Below are 13,815 nucleotides of genomic sequence, written 5' to 3' on the forward strand. Positions count from 1 at the left end.
TTTCGTATGCAGGACATGTAGTGGAATGCATAGGCAAATGCAGGGGGGGTTTCTGGTTGGCCAGAAACCCCCTCCTCTTGGCAAGCGCCTTAAATTATGACAACAATATCACTGGTATATAATATGATCAACAGAACTGCCACCACAAGAGCAGAACTGCTGCACATGTATAGAGTACCAGCTTCTAACACATTTACTGTATGGCCCTTATTCTGGTTCACTCGCAAAGACAAATACCTTCTCAAATGGACAAAACCATGTGCACTGCAGGGGGGGGGGGAGATGTAACTTGTGCAGAGGGAATGAGATCTGGTGGGGTTTTACTTCAAACTGAGATCTACATTATATTGCAGTGTAAAAATTAAGCAGTCAGCATATTCCCTGCACAGAAACAAAATAACTCACCCAAATCTAATTCTCTCTGCACAAGTTACATCTTTCCCACCTGCAGTGCACATGATTTTGTTCATTTTAGAAGGAATTTGCCTTTGAAAGTGAACCAGAATAAGGTACATTGGGGGAGATTCTCTAAGAATCTCCACCCCCCTTCGCCGCCCATCGCATATTTAATTATCGCATATGTTGTAACATATGCGATAATTAAGGCAAAGGACAGCTCTTGCGTTAAGAGCTGTCCTTTGCGGTGAGAGTCGCCGGGTCCCAGCAGGTCCCGGTGGCTCCCCCCTCCCACACACACCCGGCGCTGCTGCTGCTGCGCTGGGCTCTCCTCCTCCCTGCACCCGGAAGAGGATCAGTGCAGGGAGGAGGTCACAGAGCTGTGCTGCCCGGACACAGGTGAGGGGGGAGGGGTCGATGCGGGTCGGCGGGGGGTCGGCGCGGGGCGGAGGGTTGCGATAGAAGCCCATTGGCTTCTATGGGGCATCGCCAGATTTTTCTGGCGATGCCCCCCGCCGCGGTAACCCGGCGGGGGATGCTTACAGGGTTTTTACCGCATTTTTAGCTTAGAGAATCTCCCCCTATGTGTGGATCTGAGCCCTCAAACAATGCAATGGACCAGAGAGTCGCTGCCAGGAGGAAGAGACAGGAGCCTTACCATGAAGTGGGAGATTGTGAGCTTAGAAAGTGCAGTATTGGTTCTATTATGATTGTGTATTTATTCTGATATGTTTAACCTTTTCCTGACCACTTATCTTATTTAAATCTGTGAATCAGCCTATACTATAGACCAGGGGAGGGGAACCTCAGGCCCGGGGGCCGTAGCCAGTCTGAGTGGCCCTCCCACCCATCCGGCGGCTTTGCCGGGAGTCAAGTACAGGGGAATTCTTGCAAGAGGTCGGTAGTTCTTATGAGAGTCCTCTTAATCAACAGCAGCCAGGGACTGTCAGTCCTATTCAGTAGCTGCCGCTGGAGCGTGGGACGGCTGCAGCAGGACAATTTGTAAGACAAATTTTTAATTATGGCCCTCGAAGGATTTTTTTCCCCATAGAAATGGCCCTTGCCACAAAAAGGTTCCCCACCCCTGCTATAGACCATCTGTAATGTTAAATATTAATACTGTATTCCATACAGCATCCAGTGTATAAAAATACCAATATCAGGGTTGTTACCACTCACCAAGACTCCAGTACTTACTCCCATGCGCTGCAGAGTGTCAGATTTGGGATTACATTTGGAAACCCTTTCTAAAACTCCTGCGTTTGCCACTGGAGTGTCTGCTTTTCGGGGGAGAATACCGGTTGTTATAAATTAGCGTCAGGTTATCATTACTTATTATTATTATTATCAGTTACAATTGGAAACAACAGTGATAACCAAAACTGGGTAGCTACAGGTAGTCATAGAGGTAGGAGGGCCCTGCTCGCACGCTATAGGGAATTGGCATTAATACACAAGGATAGGTGCTATCTGCTGCATAAAGGTTCACCAGATTGCAAAGGTTCATGGTGAGCTGTATGATACAGTCCCACGGCAATGTTGGCCAGAGGTCAGGAGGACAGGAAAGGGAAGAAACAGAACATGAGTTCGGATATGTGTGGACTGTACATTAGGGAAGTAATTGCAAAGGAAAGGTTTATGTAGGTTATGTGGGTGGTTCTGGAATATGATAAGCCATCCGAAGCAGTTTGGAGACTAGAGGAGAGTCTTATTGTGCGCGGGAGGGGATCAGGGGCGGATTTAGGGATGATGGCACCCCTAGGCACAACAATAACACTGCCCCCCACCCCCCCACCCCCTGTCTAATTGTATTATTTTTATTGATTACTTATAAGCCCTCATTTGATAATAGCCAATATAATGGATTTATATAAAAAGCCACTAACTGTGACATGTTCTTTTATTATGTATACATATTTACTAAATAGGACAGGTTACAGGGGCAGTATCTGCATGTCCTATCCATTTACACTCTATTTAAGATGGAATATAGTACAGTACAGTGGTTATTTTGCAGTTATTGGTACATTTTGGGCTGACAGTACCATCACAGGCATCCAAGTGCCGCCCCCAAACATGTGCCGCCCCTAGGCACGTGCTTCACGTGCCTAATGGGAAATTCGGCTCTGGAGGGGATTCCACAGTGTGTGCAGCCTGAAGACAATCCTGCAGTACGAATGGGAGCGAGTAATGATTGCGGATGAGAGATGTAGATCTTTAGATTGGTTATAACACCACAAGGTAAAGCGGTGCACATCTGGCCAGAGCAACAGACAATTTATCTGATTCAGCATGTGTGACCAATGGATGTTATGAGATCGGTCATGCAATCACACAGTACAGTTATCTGGGTATCTGCCAGGCTGACCGCCCACATAATTCTATAATGTCTGCCCAGCAGGAAATACGCTAATGAGATGACGGCAATGATATGTTCTGTGTCACTTCATCAGCGCCACAGACAGGCAGATAATGTGAGATGCCTGTTCTTAGTGTACTCACACAGAGCCAGAAGCCCTTATACTGTTTATCTGTTGTGTACAATACCCAGCTGTCAGTGTGTCATTTGCCAGTCTAACTCTACATAATGTTGGCTTCAGATCAGAATGTGGAACAGGCAGAGTGCTGGCATATTTATAATCAAAACATGAGTGTAATTAGCAGTCACGTCATTACCAGTAACGGCTGGAACGAGCCGCCTCAGTGTCTTGCAGTACAGTCATAATATGTATCCTTACTCTGAATGTGCCTAGATGAGGAGTTCAGTATATCACTGCTGGCCTGGGGGGATGAAGTTATTTACAGGGTCAAATCAGTTACACAAGATAAGGGAATATTGGGCCTGATTCAGGTCAGGTTATCCATCGGTTATGTATACCAGGTTATCCAGGATCACCAGAACACTGGCCCCGAGTGTTCTCCGGTGAGAAGACAGATCGCCCAACACACATCGCTGGCACATCGCCGTGCAGCACTGTGTGCTCAAGCGAGCTGAGCATTCTGAGTGATCTAGAATTGCTCAGAATGCTCATTGACACCTTATAGAGGCCCATACACACTGGGCGATGTTGAACTGAGAGCAGCTCACTTTAACCATTTGAGCTGCTTTCAGCTCACTAGCTGCCCAGTGTGTACAGGCCAGCGATGAGCGGTGAGTACTGATGCGTGTCCCCGCGTCATTGCTAGCAGCCACCGCTGACCTGCTGGTATTACCAGCAGATGAGCGACAGGGTGGACGGATTTCCATAGCGTCCTGCAATGAAAAGTCATCCACCTCTGGAAAAGTCGCCTGGATTGCCAAAAAGCATGGACCTTAAGCTCCACTGTGGCAGGGACTGATGTGAATGAATAAATATTCCCTGTAAAGCGCTGCTGAATATGTGTGCACTAGATACATAACTTAACCCCTTGAGTGCCAACATCTCTGTGAGAGATGTGCAAAATATCAGCTAAAAGTGCAAGCGTCTCTCACATTTGTTATATAAATTCAAATAAAAATTGTTGTCTTAAAAAATATTATATTTCCTACATAAGGCCACATTACAGGTCATTATGGTGACTAGAAATGTTTGCTTGGAAATGTTCACCCCAATTTTGACAAATTCACTTGGCACTTTAAGGGTTAATAAATAGAATATTATAAAATGCCCTATATTTGGGGTATTTGTTAAATCTTGGTGAACATTAATCTTGTGTTTTTCCAGCATTTATAGGGGTTTATTTGCTAAGATGTGAGATCTATTGAAGATGGGATGTTGCTATGGGCAACCAATCAAATGATATCTATTATCTTCTAGCAGGTGCTTAACAAATAAGAAATAGATTCTGATTGATTTCTACAGGCAACATCCCATCTTCAGTAGAACTCTCATCTTAGTAAATAAACTCCATAGTTTACTGTTACAACTGGGGGCGAGATGTACTAAGCCGTGAAAAGTGGAGAGTGACAAAGTACCAACCAATCAGCTTCTGTCATGTTTTCAAACCCAAACTGTAACACTGAAGCTAGGAACTGATTGGCTGCTGCGTTATCACTAGAGGCAGGATTATATGCAACATAAAAAGCTTGAAATATGCATGCAAATATGCATGAAAAATACTAAAAATATGCATAAAAAGTGTTAAAATATGCTACAATAAATAATAAAAAAAGTAATTTTTAACTTATTTATTTAAAAATCAGCATACAATTAGTTGCAAATAAACCTCAAAAATAGGCCCACAGCATCTGCAGATGTCTAGTGCTGTACACGGGATTTTTTTCTTCCTGGCTGCTACAGCATACTGCAGCGTCCAAAGCTCTTCTTGCATCAACTACACGGACCCTCATCTCCAGCGCCGATGGACCAGATGTCAGCATAGTGTGTGAGGGCGGCGCAGTGGAATGCTTCCTACCTGTGCTGCATACTCACTGTGACATGGCATTTTCTCCGCGCCACGTGATGTCACAACCCTTCCGCCCACCTCCTCTGCTGCAGAAGTCTGTCTCTTGGTGTAAAGTCCCAGGCCAGGGGCAGACAAAGGTTCAGGAGCTTCATAATGGCATCCGCCCCGACTGACTTTTATCAACATGGATTGGCAGCCTAGAGCAGTGTCAGACATAGTGTACATCCAAGGTTCCCCACACTGCGCACATATTGCCCCAGCCTGCACACTCTACCACTACCTGGCTAGCAGCAGCAGGGCAAAGCAGTGCTATAACTCGCAGGTGGGAAGAGGGCAGGGCCTAAAATATGCACCATCACTAGATTTTAGGTAAAATATGCAATAACCTGTGAGAATGGGCAAAATATGCAAATGCATATAATCCTGTCTCTAGTTATCACCCTCCACCAGGCTTAGTACATCTGCCCCACGTTACACCGGGATGTGGTTATTTGGTCTACAGCACAATGGTCGACAGTCATTAGGTTGACACCATTAGGTCGACATGGGTCTAGGTCAGGGCTGGGCAACACCGGCCCTCCAGATGTTGATGAACTACACATCCCAGCATGCCTTGCATCAGTTTCAGCATGGCCACATAGCAAATCTAATGCAAAGCATCCTGGGATGTGTAGTTCTTTAACAGCTGGAGGACCACTGTTGCCCAGCTCTGGTCTAGGTCAACATGGTTCTAGGTCATTAGTTCGACAGGTCATTAGTTTGACAGTGTCTAGGTCGACAGTCAAAAGGTCGACATGGAGTTTTTCACTGTTTTTTGAGCCGACATATGCTGACAGGTGGTATTTCATGCCCTACCATCCACTAGGGCATGGTGGTAGAATAAAATAGTGTGCCGAGTGCAGCGAGGCACCGTGCCCGAAACATCGGGATGTGGTGCACTTTAAACTGTGTCCATGTCGCCTGTGACGCAATTCGGGTAAAAAAACTGTGAAAAACCCCATGTCGACCTTTTGAATGTCGACCTAGACACCGTCGAACTAATGATCTGTCGAACTAATGACCTGTCGAACTACTGACCTTTTCGACCTTGAACCATGTCGACCTTTTCCCATGTCAACCTAATGGTGTCGACTTAATGAATGTCGACCATCATGCTGTAGACTAAATGATCCCAACCCATTACACCTGCCAGGATGTAATAATTGTGAGGGATCCGTTGCTTGTACTATGTCACTAAATTTGCCTGTCTCCATCATCAGGTGTCAATTTTATGTTCTGTTGGAAATATGATCCCATTACTGAGACGCGATTCCATATACAACCATATCTGTCTTCGTAAGATATATCCGGAATTACATCCTGGAGACTGAAAACCGTATCAGCCGAGGAACTCAAACCCTTCGCTCCGTTAGGACGCCAAAACCAGTAATCCGCTAAACACCTTCTCCCAAGAGCTAGCACTCAGTCTGTACAAGGACCATATGATATGCCAATTACTCCGTCAGGGGTCTTGATCCCAGATCCATTGCTTTACCAGCGACTGAGACCCCAGAACCTAGCCAGTATCATACCAGAACTTTGTTTCCCATCAGGAAGCAGCTCCTGTAAAGGTAAGGGCTGACCATGTATATGCATGTGCAGTGTATTGATAATCCCCGCTGTACGAAATCTGTCTGCATCAAACCATGCTGCCAGGCAAGGGGACCAAATACATACTGTATTGTTTCTGTGCAGGGTAAATACTGGCTGCTTTTGCATAAAGCCCACAGATGCTAGACAGCTTTATATTTTTGCTCTGCACTTTAGATTTCAGATTGAACACACCCCACCCAAATCTAAAGGTGCCCACACACACTAGAAAGATCTGCGATCGTAAACTGTGCCCATAAATTAGCCTTGAAATCTTTTGTCCGTCCTGGACAAAAGATTTCAGGCAAGCGCACATCTTTACCAAAGATTTTTCTTAAGACCCCATGTGCGTTCCTATGGATCTTTTGTTAAATCTTCTGATCTTTCGTGCAGCATGTAAAGGCCCCCATACACTATGCGATTTGGTCCCGATTTCGCCCGATTTAGATGGAGCGGGCAGTAAAATCGGGCCAAATCGCATGTCCAGACACCCAGTCCGACCTGATGCGCGGTCCCGTGTGCATCGGAATCGGGAGGTCGGACCGGCTGCACATAAGATTTGCTAAATCTTATGTGCAGCCGGGCAGGGGACTCTGTGTGGACGCCGGAGCAAGGAGCTGTGCTCCGCAGAGATGGGTCGTTCGCGAATGAACCGGATCTTTTGAACGGATCCCATTCGTGGACGGATGAGCCGACGACCCCAAAAAGGTGATCCGTTTCAGTTTACAATGCATTTCCCTGATCTCAGTGCTGCCACCTGTGGCAGCTGAGATGTACTACCTCTGGAGAACTGAGTACAGTGCTCTGACTACAAGTGATAGAAAGATTAGCTGCTGCTGCCAGGGATGGCCATCGGTGCAGACCCCATCGATGGTTGCCATCGATGGCGATTCTGCACCCAGCCATCGATCAGTGTTTTTACTCGGTCATGTATATTCCACCTTTTTTTTTTAAAGTGAGCCGGGGCCCCTCCTAAAAGATACGCATCTTTTCACCGAGAGATCCGGCGGATCCCGGCTCAGCTTAATGATCCGATTTGGCCATCTCTAGTACTCCGGGATTGTGGAGGGAGCAGGGTGGCGGGGACGCTGCGGAGCAGATGGCGGGGGACACTACTTGTAGGGCAGAGGCAGCAAACGCTGCGGGGGGACAGTGACACAGGGGCGACAGTAACGGAGAGCCGGGCAGGGGGAACTGGGAGCTGTCAGTGCTGGAAAAAAAAGCCCATACAATGAATGGGCAGCCTGTGATTGGCTGAGCGCTCTCTCAGCCAGTCAGCAATTGGCTGAGACAGCGCTCAGTCAATCACAGGCTACCCATTCATTGTATGGGCTTTTTTTTTCAGCACTGACAGCTCCCGCCTCCCCCTGCCTGGCTCTCCGTTACTGCCGCTTCTATGTCACTGTCCCCCACAGCGTCCCCTGCACGATGTCTCTGCTTTACTAGCAGCGCCCCCCACCAGCCGCCCCGCAGCGTCCCTGCCGCTCAGTCTTTTCAATAGGATTATCTCCTGCCGCTCGCCGCTACACCAGACCCTGCGGCGAGCGGGAGAATAGAAAAAATCCTATTCAAAAGACTGGGAGGCCGCTGATAGGCTGAGCGCTGAGCCAATCAGCGGCCGCCCAGTTTTTAAATAGTTTTTTTTTTTTGCTATGCTCCTGCCACTCCCTGCTGCTGACTCTGCTCTCCTGTCCCCGCCCCCTGCCACGGACCCGGACCCTCGCCTGCAGCCCCCCCCCCCCGGATGTAAAAAATGGCACATAAAGTGCCAAGTCTTATCAAGCCCAGGGGAAGTCAGGCAAATGTATGGGGGCCTTAAGATCAGAAGATTCAGCAAAAGATCCACGGAAACGCGCATCGGACCGATATCGGACGATTTTCGACCGATTATCAGTCAATCAGCCAAAAAAATCATTCTAGGTTTGTGGGCACTTAACACTCACTGCACATGTTACATTTGCCCCCCTGCAGTGCAGCATGGCCTATTGTGTGAAGCTGGATTTCCGTAGTCCTGCATTACAGAGCATGTACGCTGCAATCTATTTTGGGAGTTCAGTTCGTAAAGGCAAAGCACTGCAGTGTGACTCGTTATGTACATGTAAAATCTAGATAAAACCCTTGGAAAGCGTTTAGGAATCGTTTAGTTCTGTGCTGTTAGTGGCAGAGTACGCAGGCACGCGTGGTGCACAGATAAAACATTCCTCTAGTTGCTTTGCACTTTGTTAGATAATGCCACTTGAGAACACCTTAGTTAACGAATGAAGCATGCCTGTGTGCTTATATCTACTTGTGCTTTATGTTCTGTTCTGTTTGTTCTTACATTTTAAGTGATGCCAAAGCACTCTGGGTAACAACTGGGCGGCATCCCTATACCAGAGGGCAGCATTCTGTACCACACAGCACACGTGCCCCTAGCGCTCAAGAAAACCCCAATCACTCTGGGTAACAAGCCTTTAGCGTGCAATTAGAGCCCCATGATCACCCAATGTTTAGCCCTGATGTCTTACTCAGGACCCCGACGGAACTGCAGCGTCAGATCTGTAACTGCGCATGTGCAGTTCGGGTCTGCAAAGAGTAAGGATAGATAGGTGTAAAGTAAAGGCCCCCATACACTATACGATTTTGGGACGATTTCATCCGATTTCGGCACTTTGGGCCGATAACCGGATGAAATCGCCCCAAAATCGCAGGTGTGTGATGTATGATCCGATCCGATGCGCGGTCCCGTGCGCATCGGACCGGATCAGGGAGGTCGGACGGTCAGCACATAAGATCATCCGACCTCCCTGTATGCTATGCATATGCCTGCCCACCTGTCAGGCATATGCATGCAGACACCGGGGGAGCACGGCGGGCAGACACACTGACCTGGCTGGGCAGCTGTGATCACAAATAGCAGCGCTGCCGCTGCGGGACGGGACGGGACGCACAGTGGCGGCTATTAGATTTTTAAAACCCCTGTCAAATGACCGGCCGTTCTGTGATTGGCTGAGAGCTCTCTCAGCCAATCACAGAACGGCCGGTCATTTGACAGGTATTTTGAAAATCGAATAGCCGCCACTGTGCGTCCCGTCCCGTCCCACAGCGGCAGCGCTGCTATTTGTGATCACAGCTGCCCGGCCTGGTCAGCGTCACTCGCCGCCGCCCACCCCCACTACTGCCGCCGCCCGTCCCCACTACTGCCGCCGCCCGCCCCCACTGCTCCTCACCGCCCTGCAGCTCCCCATTTGTTTTACATGTGATAAATCGCAAGCGATTTATCACATGTAAAAACTGGCTCATCAAGTGCCAAATTGTATGTGAGCCTCCCGGGGAGCTGCCGGGCGGCTCACAGGAGAATTGGGTCCGACTTGTCCTAAGGACAAGTCGGCCTAATGTATGGGGGCCTTAAGTTAGAGTTTTATTGCAGGTGGGATGTTGCCCATAGAAACCAATCAGATTCTATCTATTATCTTCTGCTGACCTTCTGTCAATGTTGACCTATTGACCTTCTTCAACCTACATGTTGTCAACCTATCATCCGAATCCCATTAGCGTAGAACAGGGGTCCTCAAACTATTTTGATCTGGGACCCCATCAGACAATAAAAATAATTGCAGGACCCCAGCAAGTTATTGCAGAAGGTCATCACATCACATGTGTAGTCAGCAGACAGCACATACATGGCAGAATTGTGGAGGCACAACATGATGGGAGGAGTCAAAAATAACAGACAATTCAACAGACTTATCAGACTCCTTGATTCACTGACTGAGATTACAAAAGTCATCAGCCTGATGGTCAGCAACATGGAGTCGCGACCCACTTTGGGGTCAGGACCCACAGTTTGAGAACCGCTGGCATAGAAGGATGGAGATAACAAGTTATCACAGGGGGGTGCATAAAATGGGTTGTTTTATCAAAGCTGCAGTGTACTAGAGATGGGTTGTCATACCTGTATAGATGAACAAGACGAACAAAGGGTGTACACTGTGCTAGTTTGTGCAAATTACAATTTAAATGATAGATGGGTGCCAATATTAATCTAGTAAAAACAATTTATTTCTACACAATAAAAGTAATCAATAAAATAAATAATATCATACAATAGACAACAATAGGTGGCAATGCGGTGCCTTGGCATGTAAAGCATCTGAGAGGGAATGAATGTATATGGTCAGTCCATACGGTTCCGTATTTCTTTGTGGTGAAAGGATGAGATCCGTTCCTGGGGTGCCTTATGTAATGTCCTTTTTATGATCCAATAGTGTGGGGGGACCAGTATGCCCACGCTTGACTTGGTGTTGGTCAGTCCCTTTACTGGTATGGATGGCATTCTATTGATGGGGTAGCACTCCAGTGCATAGGAAGTCCGCTCAGTTGGACTATGGACCACTCCTCCAAATTTTTGGGGAGGACAACATAACAGTTTAAAATAAAGGCTGGTTCGGTCTCAAGGTGATTCTCCAAGTGCTTGCAGCAAAGAGTGTGGGACTGTGGGTTCCCTCTCCTCACCAACGCATTTCACCCATAAAAGAGGCTTTTTCAAGGTGTATGGGAGCATTGTGGTTGCAGGGTTTAAATACCTATGTTGTTATGATAATGAGCTACCTAATTGGCACCTGTCTTACACATGATTATTAAATGAATGCTTTAAAATATACAACTAATAGAGGGATCGCATGAGCAGAGATAAGACACATTTATATACATTAATAAACATAAAAAACGAGCATTATAAAGTATAGAAAAATATAAAAAGTTTCCGGGTTTGTGTAAGTGCATTCATCCTTGGACCGCACGCCGTTTCTGGGTGCGTCCAAGATCTACTGTATGTGCGCGCAGTGGGTACCGTTTCCGGTGTAATCCCCATCCTCTGTCACGCCCGGAATTATTACAGGCCTTTTCCAGGGCAGTGGAACGCACCATATTTCCGGGTTTGCGTTCCACCCGTGCTGCCGCATATATTCTCTCATTGTGCTAATCGGGTGGCCATGAAGTATGTTTAGCCACCATATAGATATACAAGGGGCACAATATTGATAGTATGGTCTATACATGGACACATAGAATAAGTGTGCTAGATGGTTAATATAGCTGATGGTAACCAGGGGAACCCATGCGGCCATTTTTGTTTCTGGAAAATATTCCCTGCGAACAGACACATTTGGATAACTCTGTATACTATGTAGTATAATGGAGAATGACAATGTTATTATATGCAGAAATAGAAATTTCGGGAGAGATAGGTTCTTAAAGGTGTACAGTATATATACAATGGTTGTAATTACAAGTAGAAAGCATGGATTATAAAGTATAGTATAGATTGTTTACACAAAATATAAAATATACAATATATTAAAATTAACAGTATTTTCATAAACCATCACAAGAAAAGGGATAGGTAAATTCCATAGGCGCACTGGATGTACAGACTCAATCTATGATGGCGTTTAGCTCAACTGCCTCATTTAGGCCCCCATTTATCATTGATCGCATTTACAATGCGATCTGGGCGGAATATTACCGCCCAGGATTGCATTGTAAAATGCGATCATTTCGCCCGAATGTATGACCTGCTGTGGGCAGGGACAGGGCTCCAAAAGGAGCCTGTCCCTGCTATGCCTGGAGCTGGAAGCCGGGGGGTCTGCGCATGCGCGGTTACGCGCTGACCCCCCCGCGAGCCCGCTGACCGCACTGCCGCTCGGGCAGTCCGATGTGTAGCCATAGGCTACAATGGGCTATCGCCATATCAGAATGGCGATAGCTCAGGGGTGCGATGCCGGGCTGCCCGATGTTGATACATCGGGCAGCTTCGCATCCCCCATAGAAACCTTTGGGGGATGTGGCTGGCGGCGCTGCAGGGGGGGATCGCAGCAGGGATCGGAGATTCCTGCTGTGCTCCCCTGTGATACATTAGGGGGATACTCAATGTTTGAGGTTAACACCCGTTTTCGGGGATTTAGCCGCAAATATTAGTTGATAAATGCGGTCTTTAGCCCCTCTGGGTAGATGGTCCTGAGTTTGTACATCCAATACACCTCCTGCCTGCATAGTCTGGCAAAGCAGTCCCCTCCCCTGGAAGTTATGGGGATATGCTGAAGGCCCAGAAGTGTCAGACCCTCAGGTTTGCCAGCATGCACTTCAAGAATATAGCGGGGGACACTGTGATTAATCAATTTTTTTATAATGTTACGACGATGCTCTAAGAAGCGAGTTTTAATTCGCCTAGTTGTCCGCCGACATATTTTAAATTACATGGACAAGTCAGCAGATAGATTATAAATTCTGTATCGCAATTCATAAATGAATTTAAGAGTATGTTTCTTCCATCTCCGTCTAGTAGGTTATTTTCTGATCGAAGTCGAATATGATACCATTAGCGTCACCGCTGTTGCAGGGCGGCCATCTTGGGCAACCCCATGGTACCTACTATGTAACGCCCCCTGCTGATTACCATAGTAACGCTGTCACTGCTGCTTCCATGTAAGCAGTGGTATGCGATCCCTGGGTCTACAATGTCTAGGACGACAGTCAATTGGTTGACCACTAATGGCCGGCAGTGACTAGGATGGCACCTAAGGATAGTTTGGGCAGGAAGCATTTATGGGCTCGCTAAGCATCTTATGTACACTGCTTAGCAATCCATGCTGAATAAGGCCCATTGTGTAGAAGATTGCATGCTGCATTCTCACAGACAGAAGTATCATACATAAGGTACATACTGTACAGAAGTACACCCTGAATGACCTATTGTGCTCATAGGCCCGTATGTTTGGGTGTCAATTACTATACAGTATGTGCGCATTGTTTTGCTGTCAAAATATTCCTGATTACACAAACATATTGTACAATCTGCATTTCTAACATGCAGGAGCCCATGGCCGTATTGTGCAATATTTACTAAAATAATTGCTGCAAATAGGCACACAAATATAAATACATCGTGCCTCACTGCGGCTCTGCCTGTATACAGGTAACCCTATGGCAGCTGTATAGTGCGTGCCTCACTGCGGCTCTGCCTGTATACAGGTAACCCTATGGCAGCTGTATAGTGCGTGCCTCACTGTGGCTCTAACTGTATACAGGTAACCCTATGGCAGCTGTATAGTGCGTGCCTCACTGCGGCTCTGCCTGTATACAGGTAACCCTATGGCAGCTGTATAGTGCGTGCCTCACTGCGGCTCTGCCTGTATACAGGTAACCCTATGGCAGCTGTATAGTGCGTGCCTCACTGCGGCTCTGTCTGTATACAGGTAACCCTATGGCAGCTGTATAGTGCGTGCCTCACTGCGGCTCTGCCTGTATACAGGTAACCCTATGGCAGCTGTATAGTGCGTGCCTCACTGCGGCTCTGCCTGTATACAGGTAACCCTATGGCAGCTGTATAGTGCTTGCCTCACTGCGGCTCTGTCTGTATACAGG

General features: G+C 47.2%; 1 protein-coding gene across 3 annotated transcripts in view; it reads left to right on the plus strand.

Moving 5' to 3' along the window:
* Nucleotides 1-13,815, plus strand: part of LOC146042687 (CMP-N-acetylneuraminate-beta-galactosamide-alpha-2,3-sialyltransferase 4-like) — a 158,431-nt gene that overhangs the window by 35,001 nt on the left and 109,615 nt on the right. For 2 of the 3 annotated variants that reach the window (XM_083162824.1, XM_083162823.1), the window contains exon 2: nucleotides 6,042-6,392. The exons of the other annotated variant lie outside the window; for it this stretch is intronic. The gene's annotated coding sequence lies outside the window, so the exon portion shown is untranslated. The remainder of the gene's footprint in view (nucleotides 1-6,041; nucleotides 6,393-13,815) is intronic. 3 annotated transcript variants of the gene reach the window in all.

The sequence above is a fragment of the Crinia signifera genome, chromosome 19 (genome assembly GCF_055691185.1).
Source record: "Crinia signifera chromosome 19, ASM5569118v1, whole genome shotgun sequence".
Lineage (NCBI taxonomy): Eukaryota > Metazoa > Chordata > Amphibia > Anura > Myobatrachidae > Crinia > Crinia signifera.